This window comes from Procambarus clarkii, chromosome 13, assembly GCF_040958095.1.
Source record: "Procambarus clarkii isolate CNS0578487 chromosome 13, FALCON_Pclarkii_2.0, whole genome shotgun sequence".
Classification (NCBI taxonomy): Eukaryota; Metazoa; Arthropoda; class Malacostraca; order Decapoda; family Cambaridae; genus Procambarus; species Procambarus clarkii.
In genome coordinates, this window is record NC_091162.1 from 8,858,240 (window position 1) to 8,877,928 (window position 19,689).

Genomic DNA, 19,689 nt, shown 5'->3' on the forward strand with positions numbered 1-19,689 from the left:
ACAAGAGGTGCTGGAGTCAGTCTGGTGTAGACAAGACGTGCTGGAGTCAGTCTAGACAAGTTAAAAAGTGCCTGCCACAAAGAGGAAGTTTGCTAATGTGATTTTCTCGGTGAAAGCTTCGTTATTTTCGCTATTAAAGAACCGGAGCTCAGGAGATTAATCTCTCCCTCGTCTCTCTCCCGGCTCCTCTCCTTCCTACTTGGGACAATACTCTCTCCGGCTAGAATTTAGTCGTTATGGATCAATATATATAAACACTTGTGAGTCAAGTCGTCTTGCAGCGTCCAAATATGTATTAATAAAGGCATTTTTATAAACAGGATTTTTTCCTTAATATAGGAATTTCACTCTGGATTACAAGCGTGGGTAATCTCTTGTGAGTGAGGGAGGGAAGTGAGGGAGAGTGAGGGAGAGTGAGGGAGAGTGAGGTATGACCTCCTGCAAGTGCTATATAGTCATATTAGTACGGCGCTTTTCTCCTCATAATTCCATTCCCTTTCTCCCAATAGTTATCTTTATCAGGAGAAAGTAATTAGGTATTTATGAGGAGAACTTACTTAGTCCCCAACCACTGTTTAGTCTAGCTCCCGGGTCCAACCCCGTGGCCACAAGACATGTAAGGCACGGGCCCTGGAGTAATTAACTTTAAAAACACACATTAAATAAAATATCAAAGTAACCTAACTACGGTGCTCACAATTACAAAAAATACATACATAATAATAACATACAATCAAATAAAGGCATAGGCGGCTGTATAGGATGTATGGCCGCTGTATAGGATGTATGGCCGCTGTATAGAGTTTATACAGCGGCCATATACTGTATAGGGTGTATAGGCGACTGTATAGAGTGTATAGTTTTCAGGGGGGTTCGACCACGCCGCCTCCTATCCCCTGTCACTGAAAAGCCACAGAGGTACCAGTTGGTGACATCTGACTTCCTAGCCAGAGTCAACGCGTTTGGGCAGTGTTGACTGTGCCTGAACGAGTCGTGTGTACATCACAGGGCAAAGGTAAGGGTGCATCCTTACCCAAGCCCTAGGGTGATCATTGTCTTACCTTTCTCTTCATAGTCACCTTTCCTTTTTTACCCTGAGACAAAATCAATATTTTTTTCTATTTTGACAGACATAATATATATATATTATGGGTCTATGGATCTATGGGTCTATGGATCTATGGGTCTATGGGTCTATTCTTGATAGATTGAAAGGGGTCACTAATAAAAAATTAAAATTCCTGGATTCTAAACACCAAAAATATATATGATGAAATGAAGTTTATTGTACATAGAAAGAGTACACAAATAATGTGCTCTATTAACAACACTTCCACACGGCATCCAGCTTAAAAAGACCCCCTTAAAAACCCTTTAAAATGGGGTTCTTAACCTCACTTTAAGAGAAAGGATAAGAGAAAGAATGTTCTTAAGCTGTAAAAGATTACAAGAAGGCCAAACGTTTTATAGCTCTAAGAGCGAGAGTGTGAGAAGAAATACTATTTTTTTCCACAATAAAGGTATTTGGAATACATTTTTGGTAGATATAAGATTGGAGGTTTACCAATGGAAGTTTTATTGATAAAAGTAAATGTGTTTCCTCCAAAATGAAGCCTGAAAAGAGGAAATAAACTCCCACAAAGTGTAGATGAACAGAGAAGAAAATAAAATGATTATTCTTCGGAAGAAATGAGTAGGATGTAGTGGAAAGGGAGAGAAAAAGAGGGAAGGAGAATTTGAGGGAGGGAGGGAGGGAAGAAAAGAAAGAAGGAAGTGCATGAGAGAGAGGATAAAACTACTTCCTCCTTCCTGTTGCTATTTTACCAACTTATGCACCAGCCTCTTCTGGGGTACTCTGTCAAAGGCTTTCCTACAGTCCAAAAACATGCAGTCTGCCCACTGCCCACGCCTCTCAACTGTCAATCAACTGATGTACAGGTTCCTGAGCCTACTGGGCTCTATCATATCTACATTTGAAGCTGTGTATGGAGTCAGCCTCCACCACATCACTGCCTAATGCATTCCACCTGTTAACTACTCTGACACTGAAAAAGTTCTTTCTAATGTCTCTGTGGCTCATTTGGGTACTCAGTTTCCACCTGTGTCCCCTTGTGCGTGTACCACCCGTGTTAAATAATCCATCCTTGTCTACCCTGTCAATTCCCTTGAGAATTTTGTATGTGGTGATCTTGTCTCCCCGAGCTCTCCTGTCTTCTAGCGTTCTGAGGTGCAGTTCCCTCAGCCTTTCCTCGTAACTCATGCCTCTTAGTTCTGGGACTAGTCTAGTAGCATACCTCTGAACTTTTTCCAGCTTCGTCTTGTGCTTGACAAGGTACGAGCTCCATGCTGGGGCTGCATACTCCAGGATTGGTCTTACGTATGTGATTTACAAGGTTCTGAATGATTCCTTACACAGGTTCCTGAAAGCAGTTCTGATGTTAGCCAGCCTCGCATACGCCGCCGATGTTATTCTTTTGACGTGGGCTTCAGGAGACAGGTTTGGTGTGATATCAACTTCTAGATCTTTCTCTCTGTCTCTTTCGTGAAGGACTTCATCTCCTATTCTGTAACCAGTGTGTATGTTTTTGTGTGAGTGTGCTTGTGAGTGGCTTAGTGAATGTGAGAGTTAGTGAGTGAATTCTACAGGAGTGTGAGTGCAGCCCGTCCTCCAAACAAAGATCCAAAAGTGATTCCATGCACCCGCCAAACCCCCTGTTTATGAATGAAAAGCGGTTTACACACGACTCACAACTGCTGACGTTCGAACATATCCGGAACAAGTGCTTCACTGACGAATTTTGTTCGAATCACAACGCTATAAATGCTTCACCCACGTACTACAAATACAAATAATCGCCAACAGAACCTAAACACCTAACCTAACCTAACCTATGCCTATATATGCACAATATGCTAATATATTATAATATTAATTTATACTTGAGAAAATTCCCGTTTTGAATGAACAGCATGTAAAAATTTATGAATGCGTCTGTGGGGTCGACCGCTGGATGTAATGGACTCGAGTCGAGGACGGGTTGGTGAGTGAGTGGGAGCAGTATTGACCAATTACAAACAACCCAGTAGTTCGTGCACTTTGTTAACAACCAAAGAGCCTCGGGTTCGATTTCCTCGCAAGACAAAATTCTTTTGCATGTTCCCTTGCACTTGATGCTGATTAGCATTGTAAATGTGTGGCCATGTTTGTGGTAGAAAATAATAATAAAAAAAACTTGATTCCACTGACCACCTTGCAACACCTTGGAGCTAGGCAGCTGTTGTGGGTTGCAACCTGGTAGTTGAAACCAATAGGTTGAGAGAAAACCCTCTCTCAAATCCTCCTCTGAGAGTCCACAGTCCCCTGCCGCGATGGAAATGGAATGTTGTTAAAGATTCGCTACCTGGAACAAAGTTCCAAGTAGCACGGGCTATGGTGAGCCCGTAGGCACTTCGAAATGGAGACGATTTGTGACAATAACGAGGCTGAAGAAGTGATGACCAAGCCACAACTCAGAAGACGGAGAAGCGACGACGTTTCGGGTCGTCGTTGACCCGAAAGTCGTGGGAAATGGTCCGTCATGTCGTGTGAAATGGTCCGTCATGTCGTGGGAAATGGTCCGTCATGTCGTGGGAAATGGTCCGTCATGTCGTGTGAAATGGTCCGTCATGTCGTGTGAAATGGTCCGTCATGTCGTGGGAAATGGTCCGTCATGTCGTGTGAAATGGTCCGTCATGTCGTGTGAAATGGTCCGTCATGTCGTGTGAAATGGTCCGTCATGTCGTGGGAAATGGTCCGTCATGTCGTGGGAAATGGTCCGTCATGTCGTGGGAAATGGTCCGTCATGTCGTGTGAAATGGTCCGTCATGTCGTGGGAAATGGTCCGTCATGTCGTGTGAAATGGTCCGTCATGTCGTGGGAAATGGTCCGTCATGTCGTGTGAAATGGTCCGTCATGTCGTGTGAAATGGTCCGTCATGTCGTGGGAAATGGTCCGTCATGTCATGTGAAATGGTCCGTCATGTCGTGGGAAATGGTCCGTCATGTCGTGTGAAATGGTCCTTCACCTGGTCCAGGACAGACCGAAACGTCGTTGCTTCTCCATCTTTGTGATGTGTGGTATGACCATGATGTAAATGTTTCGATATTATTATATTTCATTATATCCTCTCGCCAGTGTCTTCTTAAGACGTCACTAATGGCAGAGGGAACATACAAGATTAGAACTAGTTAAATACCACTTGATAAATGTCGTCATAATATTTACATTACTCTCAAACACCGCCAGGTGTCCTAATCACTTAATCCCTGATGGGGTCCTTAACCACCCTACACAATCCTAGTCACTATACAATCCTAGTCTCTGGAGATCAAGTTGACTGTCTCTCACATTACTGCCCGAATGATAAACACTTCATAATATCACACACGCATGCTAATTACTGTATCACCTCACGAGTTCCACCATGGTTCAGTCGTTAGTGTGAGCAGAGGTCCACCAGTTAGGGACGTGTCGACGTGTCATCTTGGTAAAGATGCGTCAATCAACCTCTCAGGATATCCTGTTGATCAGAACTGATCTTCCAACCTTCCTTGAGCCAGTGTGTAATCTCGACCACATCTGTGACCATCCCTCAGGCCCCCCCCCCCCTCAAGATAACCAAGTTATCGCCAGTGTCTTATAACTGAGTAAGCTCTTACAGGATTCAAGACATACTTGTGTCTTAGCATCGTCTCATCTGTTATAATTTCAGCCTTCATACTCTGACCATTCCTTCAGCTCACCCATAAATGCTTCCACTGGCCTCATACTATATATATATATATATATATATATATATATATATATATATATATATATATATATATATATATATATATATATATATATAATATGTCGTACCTAGTAGCCAGAACGCACTTCGCAGCCTATAATGCAAGGCCCGATTTGCCTAATAAGCCAAGTTTTCATGAATTAATTGTTTTTCGACTACCTAACCTACCTAACCTAACCTAACTTTTTTGGCTACCTAACCTAACCTAACCTATAAAGATAGGTTAGGTTAGGTTAGGTAGGGTTGGTTAGGTTCGGTCATATATCTACGTTAATTTTAACTCCAATAAAAAAAATTGACCTCATACATAATGAAATGGGTAGCTTTATCATTTCATAAGAAAAAAATTAGAAAAAATATATTAATTCAGGAAAACTTGGCTTATTAGGCAAATCGGGCCTTGCATAGTAGGTAAAAAAGTGAGTTCTGGCTACTAGGTACGACATATATATATATATATATATATATATATATATATATATATATATATATATAATATTATATACAATCTATCATTAACAATAAACTCAGCTTATCTTCATGTTCCCTTATCTTGTCTTCCCTATTGAATTCCTACAGTCAACCAACAGCTGTCAACACCACTCTGCACCTACAGTCAGTCAACAGCTGTCAACACCACTCTGCACCTACAGTCAGTCAACAGCTGTCAACACCACTCTGCACCTACAGTCAGCCAACAGCTGTCAACACCACTCTGCACCTACAGTCAGCCAACAGCTGTCAACACCACTCTGCACCTACAGTCAGTCAACAGCTGTCAACACCACTCTGCACCTACAGTCAGTCAACAGCTGTCAACACCACTCTGCACCTACAGTCAGTCAACAGCTGTCAACACCACTCTGCACCTACAGTCAGCCAACAGCTGTCAACACCACTCTGCACCTACAGTCAGTCAACAGCTGTCAACACCACTCTGCACCTACAGTCAGTCAACAGCTGTCAACACCACTCTGCACCTACAGTCAGCCAACAGCTGTCAACACCACTCTGCACCTACAGTCAGCCAACAGCTGTCAACACCACTCTGCACCTACAGTCAGCCAACAGCTGTCAACACCACTCTGCACCTACAGTCAGCCAACAGCTGTCAACACCACTTTGCAATCTCCACCATTATTGACCAAACAGATGTTTTTGTTCCCATATCGCCCTTTGATGCTCTTTTGTTCGGTTGACGGGGAGCAGGGAGGGAGAGGAGGAAGGAGAGAGAGAGAGAGAGAGAGAGAGAGAGAGAGAGAGAGAGACAGAGACAGAGACAGAGACAGAGACAGAGACAGAGACAGACAGAGACAAGGACTGAAAAGATAGCGAGAAAAACCAAGGTAAGAGGGAGGAGATAGCAATATATTCGAGGATGGTAATGGGAGCTATTTTCTGCCAATGGCATTTGACCTTACAATATGAACGCAAAATACGTTTAGAGAACGCCAAATAAGTTTAAAAAACGCAAAATACATTCAGAGAACGCCAAATAAGTTTAAAAAACGCAAAATACGTTCAGAGAACGCCAAATAAGTTTAGAGAACGCAAAATACGTTTAGAGAACTCAAAATACGTTTAGAGAACGCAAAATACGTTTACAGAACGCAAAATACGTTTAGAGAACACAAAATACGTTTAGAGAACTCAAAATAAGTTTGAAAACGTAAAACGCGTTTAGAGAATGCAAAATAAGTTTAGAGAACGCAAAACAAATTTAGAGAAGGCAAAATAGGTTTAGAGAAGGCAAAATAAGTTTAGAGAACGCAAAATACGTTTAGAGAACGCAAAATACGTTTAGAGAACGCAATGCCTCGAACGCTGTGCTTTCAACGTTGCTCAGTTCTTATTGTATGCGGCCAGAGAACATTGCAAACACTTTATATTAAAAATTAAATACTGTTCCGTGTATCCGAAATACTTATAGGTGACGAAATGGTCATATGCTTCCACTGTTTGTGGTGCCTCTTAACCGGATGGTGGAACTAAGATCTTCTGGAAAAGATGTTTTGATTAACCGGAGGTTAAGATTATCTCGTGTTTTATCCTTTAATCTCCCGCCTCTTATTCCTTCCTTTATCTTCTCTCACTGTTTATCTCTCTCACTCCTTTCTCCTTCATTCCAGCAGTCTTGTCATGTAATTTATCCCTCGTTCGTCTTTTATGCTGGTCTTTGTTTCATATTTTCCTTTCCACGTCTTTATCTCTGTCTCTGTCTCTGTCTCTCTGTCTCTGTCTCTGTCTCTGTCTCTGTCTCTCTCTCTCTGTCTCTGTCTCTGTCTCTGTCTCTGTCTCTCTCTCTCTCTCTGTCTCTGTCTCTGTCTCTCTGTCTCTGTCTCTGTCTCTGTCTCTGTCTCTCTCTCTGTCTCTGTCTCTGTCTCTGTCTCTCTCTCTGTCTCTGTCTCTGTCTCTGTCTCTGTCTCTGTCTCTCTCTCTCTGTCTCTCTCTGTCTCTCTCTCTCTCTCTGTCTCTCTCTCTGTCTCTCTCTCTGTCTCTCTCTCTGTCTCTCTCTCTCTCTCTCTCTCTCTCTCTCTCTCTCTCTCTCTCTCTCTCTCTCTCTCTCTCTCTCTCTCTCTCTCTCTCTCTCTCTCTCTCTCTCTGTCTCTCTCTCTCTCTCTCTCTCTCTCTGTCTCTCTCTCTCTCTGTCTCTCTCTCTCTCTCTCTCTCTCTCTCTCTCTCTCTGTCTCTCTCTCTCTCTGTCTCTCTCTCTCTCTCTCTCTCTCTCTCTCTCTCTCTCTCTCTCTCTCTCTCTCTGTCTCTCTCTCTCTGTCTCTCTCTCTCTCTCTGTCTCTCTCTCTGTCTCTCTCTCTCTGTCTCTCTCTCTCTCTCTCTCTCTCTCTCTCTCTCTCTCTCTCTCTCTGTCTCTCTCTCTCTCTGTCTCTCTCTCTCTCTCTCTCTCTCTCTCTCTCTCTCTCTCTCTCTCTCTCTCTGTCTCTCTCTCTCTGTCTCTCTCTCTCTCTCTGTCTCTCTCTCTGTCTCTCTCTCTCTCTCTCTCTCTCTCTCTCTCTCTCTCTCTCTCTCTCTCTCTCTCTCTCTCTCTCTCTCTCTCTCTCTCTCTCTCTCTTGAAATATAAAATTAGGGCTTACAAGCGTTATCAGGTAAAAACAGCGGTGAGAAATGGTGACAGACTATATAGTGAAAGTGAAGCTGGAACATATATCACTATCCAAGAGATAATGAACAAGCATCACATGTCAACTACTTGGGTAGAACTACTGATGGCAACGACAGGCTATTAAATATAGTTGTATATAGAAGCCTGTAGATCTTGATAAAGTTTTACGGGCTATTCATGCCCGTGCCACCTCTTGGGTGGCTTAATCTTCATCAATCTTTGATGAAGCTTATAGACTCATGTGGTGGTGAATTGAATGAGCCTTTACTATGATAACTGTGTACGTTGATGGGGACTTCAACTATTAGGGAATTGACTGGAAATCGAGGACATGAAATCCGAATTGATGGAGATGATTAAAAGTATGTTTCCTGGTCCAGTTTGTAAATAAGTTCACCAGAGGTAATAAGTTACAGGAGCTTATACAGGCAAGGAAACACTGAACAGTATTTTTTTTCTACCACAGACGTGGCCAGACATTTACAATGCTAACAGCATATATACATTTTCTTCTGTCCTCCATGGACAGGGTGAGAGATGTGTTAAACATATAGTTCAGTGATTTGTTGAACAATCAACAACAGAAGGTGATTGTGGTGCTTTTAAAATGCTAATCTAACCTACATACGTTAATACATAGATACACAGATTTACGTATGCCCTACATAAAGTGGTCGATGTGTCTTTTACATAGTGTCATTAATGTGCATTTACAAATGTGAAATGGAATTCTGATCAGCTTCCACATATACTTTTTATATACATAGGTATATACACATACATAAATACACATATAATTGTCTCTCCTAATCTGACAAGGTGAGATAGCTGATGGGAAATTGGAAACGGAAAAATGCCGGATAACTGGGATCATTCGGCCTTTCTCTCTCAACAGTGAAAGAGATTAGATAACGCAACTCAATGAAAAGGAGTTGAACTAGAAATAACAAGCCTCTCAACCCTGTCCTCATAGAATAGAACGTCGTATTTTGACGTACACTCTACCCTAAGGTAGAAAATTGGCGTACTTGAAAATGGCAGCGGGTTGCGAAATTAGCCTCCTGTCCCGTTTTCTGTTGTGGGTCCTCTGGTAGGTTCGGATAAGTGCACGTTAGTACGACAGTTTCTGGACGTTGGTGGACGGTCTGAACTGGGATTCATTGTAACCGGAGGTGACTGGAGACCAGGAAATAGAATCGCATCTCAGGAGAGGAAGAGACCGGAGTTGATCTCATCTCGTGGACTAAAAAAAAAAAACAGCATCATCAGAAACATTATTAAACAGGTAAACAAACTCCTTAAAACAATCACGATAAACAACTACAAATGATTACCCAAGTAAAACAACTAAATCAAAAAAGTAGCACATTGAACATACAAAAGTGGAGAGACTACTTAAAAGTTCATTAAAAAAGGACTTACTTAATAAAAAAAGGCGTTAAGCTGAGAATAAGAAAGACAAAAGGAACTTTACAGCCAGAAATGTAAAAATTCAATCCAAAAGCTTTATCCAGCTTGACTATTTCCAGCAGGCCTTTGCCAGAGTCAGGGATGCTCCTGGACGCAGGTTCGAATCCTCGTCACAGCCCTTGTGGGTTTGTTCATTAGACAACCAGAGGTCCACAGCACCTGGAATCAGTCTGGCCAACCGAGGTATGATTTACATCAAAGGGAATCCATGTTTATGTAATTGGGTGATTAGACGATTACGACGTAGTTAAGGAAACGACACCTTAGAGACGAAGACACTCAGAAGACGATGGCATTAAGCTACTGGTTATGTAAAGCAAAAATACAATTATCACTCTTTCTGATACTAAAATACGCCTCTATTGTATTTCACTAATACACTTCTCCCTAAGTCTCCTGTCTCTGATAGTCACCACAACTAATGTAATATATATATATATATATATATATATATATATATATATATATATATATATATATATATATATATATATATATATATATATATATATATATATATTTATATAATGACAATGTCAGACCACGGAGGAAAAATGAAACAGGAATTTCCTTAAGTACTTTCGTATATTAATACATCTTTAGAAGGAGTCTCCTTCTGAAGATGTATTAATATACGAAAGTACTTAAGGAAATTCCTGTTTCATTTTTCCTCCGTGTTCTGACACTGTCACATTTTTAATCACGTGTTTATTTTCGTGATACACACACACACACACACACACACACACACACACACACACACACACACACACACACACACACACACACACACACACACACACACACACACACACACACACACACACACACACACATATATATATATATATATATATATATATATATATATATATATATATATATATATATATATATATATATATATATATATATATTAGTATATTTTGGTAGCAGTCTTTCCTGTAGACATATATTATTAAATATGACCGAAATAGTAAGATTAATAATTCTAACACGAATTTTCTCAATCTTTCGTACATTTCTTTTCACTGTTGGAGGTAAATCAAAAATCAATTCTCCAAAATTCATTTTTATTTCTAGTCTGACGCGACACGAGCGCGTTTCGTAAAACTTGTTACATTTTCAAAGACTTTAGTTCACAAATACACAACTGAATAGAACTTACGCATCTCCGATTTTATATCTACATTTGAGTGAGGTGGAAGGGGTGATGTGGCATTAACACAAGACAGAACAAGAGGTGGTATTAATAGGGTATTAATTTCATCAACACAAGACAGAACAAGAGGTGGTATTAATAGGGTATTAATTTCATCAACACAAGACAGAACAAGGGTATTAATAGGGTATTAATTTCATCAACACAAGACAGAACACGAAACAATGGGTATTGAATAGAAGTGTTTGTAGAAAGCCTATTGGTCCATATTTCTTGATGCTTCTATATTGGAGCGGAGTCTAGAGGTGGGTAGAATATAGTTGTGCAATAATTGGCTGTTGATTGCTGGTGTTGACTTCTTGATGTGTAGTGCCTCGCAAACGTCAAGCCGCCTGCTATCGCTGTATCTATCGATGATTTCTGTGTTGTTTACTAGGATTTCTCTGGCTATGGTTTGGTTGTGGGAAGAGATTATATGTTCCTTAATGGAGCCCTGTTGCTTATGCATCGTTAAACGTCTAGAAAGAGATGTTGTTGTCTTGCCTATATACTGTTTTTTTTGGAGCTTACAGTCCCCAAGAGGGCATTTAAAGGCATAGACGACGTTAGTCTCTTTTAAAGCGTTCTGTTTTGTGTCTGGAGAGTTTCTCATGAGTAGGCTGGCCGTTTTTCTGGTTTTATAGTAAATCGTCAGTTGTATCCTCTGATTTTTGTCTGTAGGGATAACGTTTCTATTAACAATATCTTTCAGGACCCTTTCCTCCGTTTTATGAGCTGTGGAAAAGAAGTTCCTGTAAAATAGTCTAATAGGGGGTATAGGTGTTGTGTTAGTTGTCTCTTCAGAGGTTGCATGGCGTTTCACTTTCCTTCTTATGATGGCATCATAAGAAGGAAAGTGAAAATTTATATTTAATATATATATATATATATATATATATATATATATATATATATATATATATATATATATATATATATATATATAATATAAATTTCGAGGCTGTGAATATCCTGATCCCTGGTTCGAGCCTCCTTAGTGCTCCAATTCATTCACTCACTAACGGGTATGTTAACAGTGTGTTAAACATATTAACACAAAACACTGCAGACAAATCGGATTACTTTTAGATTTAGAAAAGACTTTTCTAAAGTCCTAAATTCTAATTTGGGACTAGGGGTGTAGATTCATAGAACACAGTCTAAGTAATATTGACATTGGGGGGGGGGGGGGGTTACTGGGTTGTTTCAAGCGTAGGCTAGACACGTGTATGAATGAGTTTGGAGGGATATGAAAAAATACAAGATATGGCTTATTATGGACACTCTTTCTTTCAGTTTCCATCACTTTTCATCTTGGTTTCCATCCCTCTCCCTCCCTGCTGTGCTATACAGTCGCAATGGCTTAGCACTTTCTCTTGATAATTCCCTCCCTGCCTCCCTCCCTCCCTCCTCTCCATCACTACCCTCCTTCCCTGCCTCCTCTCCATCACTACCCTCCCTCCCTCCCTCCTCTCCATCACTACCCTCCCTCCCTCCCTCCCTCCTCTCCATCACTACCCTCCCTCCCTCCCTCCCTCCTCTCCATCACTACCCTCCCTCCCTGCCTCCTCTCCATCACTACCCTCCCTGGCTCCTCTCCATCACTACCCTCCCTCCCTCCCTCCCTCCTCTCCATCACTACCCTCCCTGCCTCCTCTCCATCACTACCCTCCCTGGCTCCTCTCCATCACTACCCTCCCTCCCTCCCTCCCTCCTCTCCATCACTACCCTCCCTCCCTGCCTCCTCTCCATCACTACCCTCCCTGCCTCCTCTCCATCACTACCCTCCCTGCCTCTTCTCCATCACTACCCTCCCTCCCTCCCTCCCTCCTCTCCATCACTACCCTCCCTGCCTCCTCTCCATCACTACCCTCCCTGCCTCTTCTCCATCACTACCCTCCCTCCCTCCCTGCCTCCTCTCCATCACTACCCTCCCTGCCTCCTCTCCATCACTACCCTCCCTGCCTCCTCTCCATCACTACCCTCCCTGCCTCCTCTCCATCACTACCCTCCCTGCCTCCTCTCCATCACTACCCTCCCTGGCTCCTCTCCATCACTACCCTCCCTCCTCTCCATCACTACCCTCCCTCCCTGCCTCCTCTCCATCACTACCCTCCCTGCCTCTTCTCCATCACTACCCTCCCTCCCTCCCTCCCTCCTCTCCATCACTACCCTCCCTCCCTGCCTCCTCTCCATCACTACCCTCCCTGCCTCCTCTCCATCACTACCCTCCCTGCCTCTTCTCCATCACTACCCTCCCTCCCTCCCTCCTGTAACGGGGGGGGGGGAGTTGGTTGTATGCAAAGAATACTCGGAACAAAGTAAAGGAAGGAGAGAGGAGGAGAAAGAGGAGGAGGGATGAAGAGAGGGGATGGGTGGATAGAACATGGGGGAGGGGCGAGGCAGGAACTGAGGTAGAGAGGCGAGCGGGAATAGAAAACGGGGAGCGAACGGGAGAGGGGAGCGAACGGGAGAGGGGAGGCAGGAGGGAGAGAATGAAGGAGGAGGAGTAGAGTGGTGTAGGAGGAATAAGAAGAAAGGGGAGAATAGACTGGACTTTATTCTATCTATGATCTATCTATGATGTTATTCTATACTGATATTCTAAGATGTTCTGATGTTTGCTGCCACCACCTGTCATTGAATCTAACTTCACTTCCACTTAAACAATGCGACAGGAACACTGCTTAATTTAGTTATCTCTCACGTGTTCATCAAGATATCTCTCTAGCCTTAACTCTTACTTGTGGGGACATTGATTCAAAAAGAGGACTGAACAAAAGTCAAGTTTGTTATTCTACACATAGACGTTTATTACCAAATTATTTCATTATTCCAAATTCTAGTAATTGATATTTAACACTAACATTCTATTATTTAACACAATATTGACCAAATTAAAGGGGGGGGGGGATCACCCACACCATACACGCCCACACCATACATAGCTAAATGGTTCAGCTCGTCACCACTAAGACACCCAATCAAGACAATGCATTACTGACACTCTTACCTCACAACTCAGACGGATACACCCTGAGGGTGCCTGGAGTGTCACCCGTCAGGGTGAGTGTCGGAAAATCCGACACCATTTAATAATCATACAGATAATAGCTGTATTACCAACAAGTTACCCATAGAAAACGTAACTTGTAGTGGAATTACCGTCTATAGAAAACGGGATATCATCACCACATACTATTATAATTCACCAGCTATTCTGCTGGGAATTATTCTTAAATACATTAGTCTTTGGACTTTACCATCATAAAACATCTCATATAAATTAACTTAATTATCAATATTAAAGTAGAGTAAATGTGACCCTTCTATCACTTTCTGACATGTGGACAATGTAAGCCAGGCGTCAGAGTGAGGAAGGAGGGCAGCCATTGTTTATACGAGACCAGAGGCTCACACGGGAGCAAATTCGGCTCCTGTTAATTTTACTTGGACGTAGTGTTATGGAACCCAAAGGTGTACCATTTTCAACACGCTGTCAACAAATTCAAGTTAAGTGTTCTTTCCGAAACCCATGTATCTTCATTTATGGCCATTAATGTCATTATATAGGGTGGCCCGGTTAGAGCACGACATAGCCTCAAACTAAAGGTAATTAAGCCAGGTCTTTATTGTTCCATGTACTGTATAGTGTTTTCTCTGATATAGCTTGTCATATATAGAACCTGGCTTCACAGTTAGCGCCCTTTTGACAGGTCAAGACGAGGAAGACTTTGTGCACCAGTTACTGGGTGATGGAAGCTACCTCAAAGAGGATAATTTGGTGTCTACACCCTAGTTATACCTGGTGGACTAACCTGCTGTACTATAAGATAAGGAACCTCTTCAATGTATGTAGTTAATTCTGTAGTTTGATTGGCTGCATATATATAAACTATTAAACCCCCCTAATGTGTAGAGGATCGATTTGTGAGATTAAGAGATTATTGCAGAAATACAGTCCACTTATCATTATACAAATTGCTATCGAAGTATATAAATTAAATAAATATAAATCTCACAGGTCGGTCCCCACATTATTTGGTCCTTCGGAACCGGAATATTCGGTCCTTTGAACCCACATTTGGTCATCTTAGTACCGGATGAACCAGTTAACCAGTGGATTCATTAAATATACTAGTGCAGTGTTATTTAAACAAAGCCAGTCAAGACGGCGGTGTTGACTCGTGCGAGTTCACGAGCCCCGCTCAGTCCAGATCTGCCTCATCAGCGGTTTCAGGGACACCCACAGATATTTGGTGGCGTGTTATTTCGTGAAATGACAGCGCTAATATAGAAGCCAGCCAAATTAGTGGCTGTGTCCTCGCAAGATTGTTCACGGATTTTGTGGTGTTAAATTTCGCGAGAGATTATCTACGAATTTTGTGGAGTTTATTTCGCGAGGTCACTAATAATATTTAATACTTCTAGATAATATTAGAAGTTTCATAGAGGCTAATTAAGAGGCTATTAACAATAATTGTGTATAGTATTTCTCCAAATAGAGAATTATTTAATATATATTGCACTAGTGATCACAGTATAATATTTACTAATTGCCAACCCACAACAGGGTAGGATATTAACACTGACTAGTTGAACTATTATTGCTCATCCTAGTCCCATTATTACCATAGTCAGTTGTACTATATTCAACAACCTAACACCATTAATGAATGGTGCAGACCCTATTTTGGGTGTAATTTTTGTCAACTCTAATTGAGTTGTATATATAATAATTTACTTATGATCATTACACCTTTGAGTGATTAATTAGTGTCTCTACCATCCTAGGGTGATATAGAAGAGCTAACCTAAAGGTACTTCCATGACACTGGTTTATCACTCAAATCATTAGTGTGTATGATTGTATATATATAATGTGTATTAATTTTAAGTGCTAACCTCTAGTAGAGGTAGGATTATTGCCTAGTGAGTGCAGAATTTAACCCTAGGCTACCATTAGTACTTGCTCACAATTTATGAGCCAGTGGTGCCCAATTAACAAGTCACCATGACTAATCCACAGAAAGCAAAGCGTGCTTTAATATCAAGCAAACGCCAACTAACAAGGGATCTCAACCAATATGAACAGTTGTTATATGAGCCTGTAATTAATTATCATCGGTTGAAAATACCACTATTACAGATTCAAACCCAATTGCATATATTGAAAGCAAATAGGAAATCTTACCAAAATCAAGTCCACGACGACATAGTAGTTGAAGATGTGGAACCATTCCTGTCTGACCTAGCACAATATGAAGAAGAAACTCAAGGCAGGTTGGAACATTTACACAAGATAATTGAATCAGAACAAATAGCAAGTACATCAAATAAAGTAGATAATGTTATGGATGATCTGGATCTTTTTGAGAATAAATGTCAAGCCAGATTAGATCCTTTAATCAACAAGGATAAAGCTTCACCCACTACAGCTTCACCCACAGCAGCTTCACCTAATATTATACCACCAGAAATTAAGCAGTTCTCAGACAATTTATCCACAGTCTCTGTGGTTTCTGAAAACCCAATACCTGAAGCTACTAAGTTAACATGCCTCCAAACTAGAGGTGAAGCTGAACCAGTAGTAGAAAATGTAAATGAAAATAGCAACAGCACTAATTTCCCAGTCCAGCATCCTAGGAATAATGCTGGCAATGAGAAAACTGTCATACATCTAGTACTACAACTGCTGGATTTACCTCAACCTGATCAGACTGCTGACTCATTACAATCCTTCAGCATGGAGTTTGAGTCACTACTAAGAACATTCAGACTTAAGGTTGATATAACTACTAGTGAATGGATGACCAAAGTAGTCCTTCAACGAAAATTGTCCAGCGATATACTAGATGAATTATATGCACATCAACATAACACCATCCTGACAGTATAGGACATCACTGAAGGTTTACATTCCATCATAAACAAACGACGTGCAAATGAGGAAGTTAAAGCCTCTTGCAAGCCTTCAGAAATAGAAAATAATAGTCAATTAAAGGGTAAAACAACCACCCCAAATAAACATCAACCAATTACTCAAACATCAAGTTGCAGAAAATCTGACAATGCAGCAGCATCCTCCAAGCCTACTGTTACTAGTTCACCCAAACTGGTAACTTCCAAACGTGCAGTAGGCTGGGGGACATGTATGTTCTGCAAAAAGAAACATTCAACATACCATTGTGCTAATTATCCAACCAGAGACACTCGTATTGAGCGACTCCAGGAATTAGGGAGATGTGCAAGGTGTCTCAAGTCACACAACATAGACTATTGTGATACCCAATTCAACACCTGTAACAGGTGTAGAAGAGGTAGGCACCATGCAGCACTGTGCAAATATACGAAATTAACGTATTCAAGACCCAAGGTGGAAGATAGCATTCCCACCACAGTACAGTACTGCAAGGTGCAACCAACAAAGAGTGTCCAATCGGCAAAGTCTAAAGGTAATACGACTTTGCCTACTGCCCAAATTACCATCCTGAATAAGAGGGCCAAGGTCCATACCCGTGGGTTGTTTGACCAAGGATCCCAGAGAACATTTGTCACTAAAAAGTTGGCAGATGAACTACAATTAAGGCCTGTAGCCCAGACGTCATTCAACATCTCAGGGTTTGTAACAGATGCAGGACCTCAAGTCTACCAGGTGGTACAACCATCAGTACGTTTAGGCAGGTACGTCTGTCGAGTACAAGCCATTGTGGTGGACAAAATACCAGTAGACCTACAAGTTCAAGGTCTGAGAGCAACAGCCAAATTCCTGAGAAATAGAGGAATAAAATTGGCAGATAATATTAAGTCTGATCACCTCACCGACTTCGGTCTCCTTGTAGGGACAGACTATTGTCATCGATTCATCGGTAGCCCTACTAAATATCAGGGCATAACCATGTTAAACTCTGCAGGAGGTAAATTACTCTCAGGCCCAGTATCAAGCCTGAGGAGACCTATGCCTGCAGATAAACAATACCAGTAGAGATCTAAATTTGTCAGCTGATTATATTTCTCCAGTTGCATTATACTAAGGAGATTACAGCTGACTATAGTAACAGAGGTTGATGTTAGTATCATCATTTAAAGCTGGAGATGAGTTCATGAGGCCTCAGTGGCAAATCAGTGAACAGTAGCCTAAAACAGCTACAAGTCACTGCGACCAATGTCACTGAACCCACTGCAGTCTCAGAACCATACTTTACTTTAATGATGAGCTATTCAATCTTCTGAATCAATTAACTAAATTAAACCCCAATAAATCTGATGACTGATTTGATACATTTATTATTTAATCAAGATGTATTCCATGGGCCTCAGTGTTTATATATCAGTGACCAGTTACCTGAACAAACTTCAAGTTATATCTAATGTCACTGATCTCACTGCAGTCCCTGAATCATACTTGACTGTAGTACTTGATCACATCCAGTCTTCTGGGTTAAATAATATGTAATAAGGCTTGAATATTAGCCTTTCAAGAGTTGACAGGGAAATGAAATCGCATTAGACTTCTAACCCCTGCAACTCTAGTACGGGACATCCGTCCTGTACGAACAGACGCACAAATGTGTGATTACTAACTACTAACATCAAATTAATGTAATAATTCGAAGGAGGAGTATCGGTGTTCGTCTGTTCTAATTAGGACTTCGACCCGTGAGCAGCCCCTGGGGAATTATGTCGGAAAATCCGACACCATTTAATAATCATACAGATAATAGCTGTATTACCAACAAGTTACCCATAGAAAACGTAACTTGTAGAGGAATTACCGTCTATAGAAAACGGGATATCATCACCACATACTATTATAATTCACCAGCTATTCTGCTGGGAATTATTCTTAAATACATTAGTCTTTGGACTTTACCATCATAAAACATCTCATATAAATTAACTTAATTATCAATATTAAAGTAGAGTAAATGTGACCCTTCTATCACTTTCTGACATGTGGACAATGTAAGCCAGGCGTCAGAGTGAGGAAGGAGGGCAGCCATTGTTTATACGAGACCAGAGGCTCACACGGGAGCAAATTCGGCTCCTGTTAATTTTACTTGGACGTAGTGTTATGGAACCCAAAGGTGTACCATTTTCAACACGCTGTCAACAAATTCAAGTTAAGTGTTCTTTCCGAAACCCATGTATCTTCATTTATGGCCATTAATGTCATTATATAGGGTGGCCCGGTTAGAGCACGACATAGCCTCAAACTAAAGGTAATTAAGCCAGGTCTTTATTGTTCCATGTACTGTATAGTGTTTTCTCTGATATAGCTTGTCATATATAGAACCTGGCTTCACAGTTAGCGCCCTTTTGACAGGTCAAGACGAGGAAGACTTTGTGCACCAGTTACTGGGTGATGGAAGCTACCTCAAAGAGGATAATTTGGTGTCTACACCCTAGTTATACCTGGTGGACTAACCTGCTGTACTATAAGATAAGGAACCTCTTCAATGTATGTAGTTAATTCTGTAGTTTGATTGGCTGCATATATATTAATTTAATAAACCCCCCTAATGTGTAGAGGATCGATTTGTGAGATTATGAGATTATTGCAGAAATACAGTCCACTTATCATTATACAAATTGCTATCGAAGTATATAAATTAACGTAAATATAAATTCATATAAATTAAATAAATATAAATCTCACAGGTCGGTTCCCACAGTGAGGAAGACTGGCTGGTCACCTTCTCTCTCTGTAAGGCGGTCGCTAACTGAATCTCCCAGCCCTCCCCAACGTGGGGAAAGCTGTGTACTCTCTTCCTCATGCCCAAATAAGGCCCGAGAAGCAAAACTAACCCTTATAGGACCCAGGCAGGTCCTGCAGTACACAAGGCACCTCTTTGTTCAATAGTACTCCTGTCAGCACAAGCCAGGCCGGCTCCCTCTTCCACTACCGCAGCCTCCTCACCAACACACACCCACACGCACATGCACACACACACACACAAGTACATCTCACAATTATACTTCACAATTATACATGAAAGAGTGCAAAATACTTGCACTGTTACATATCCCCCTATCTCCCCCAAAATGAAGCTTTTTGTAGTGGGAT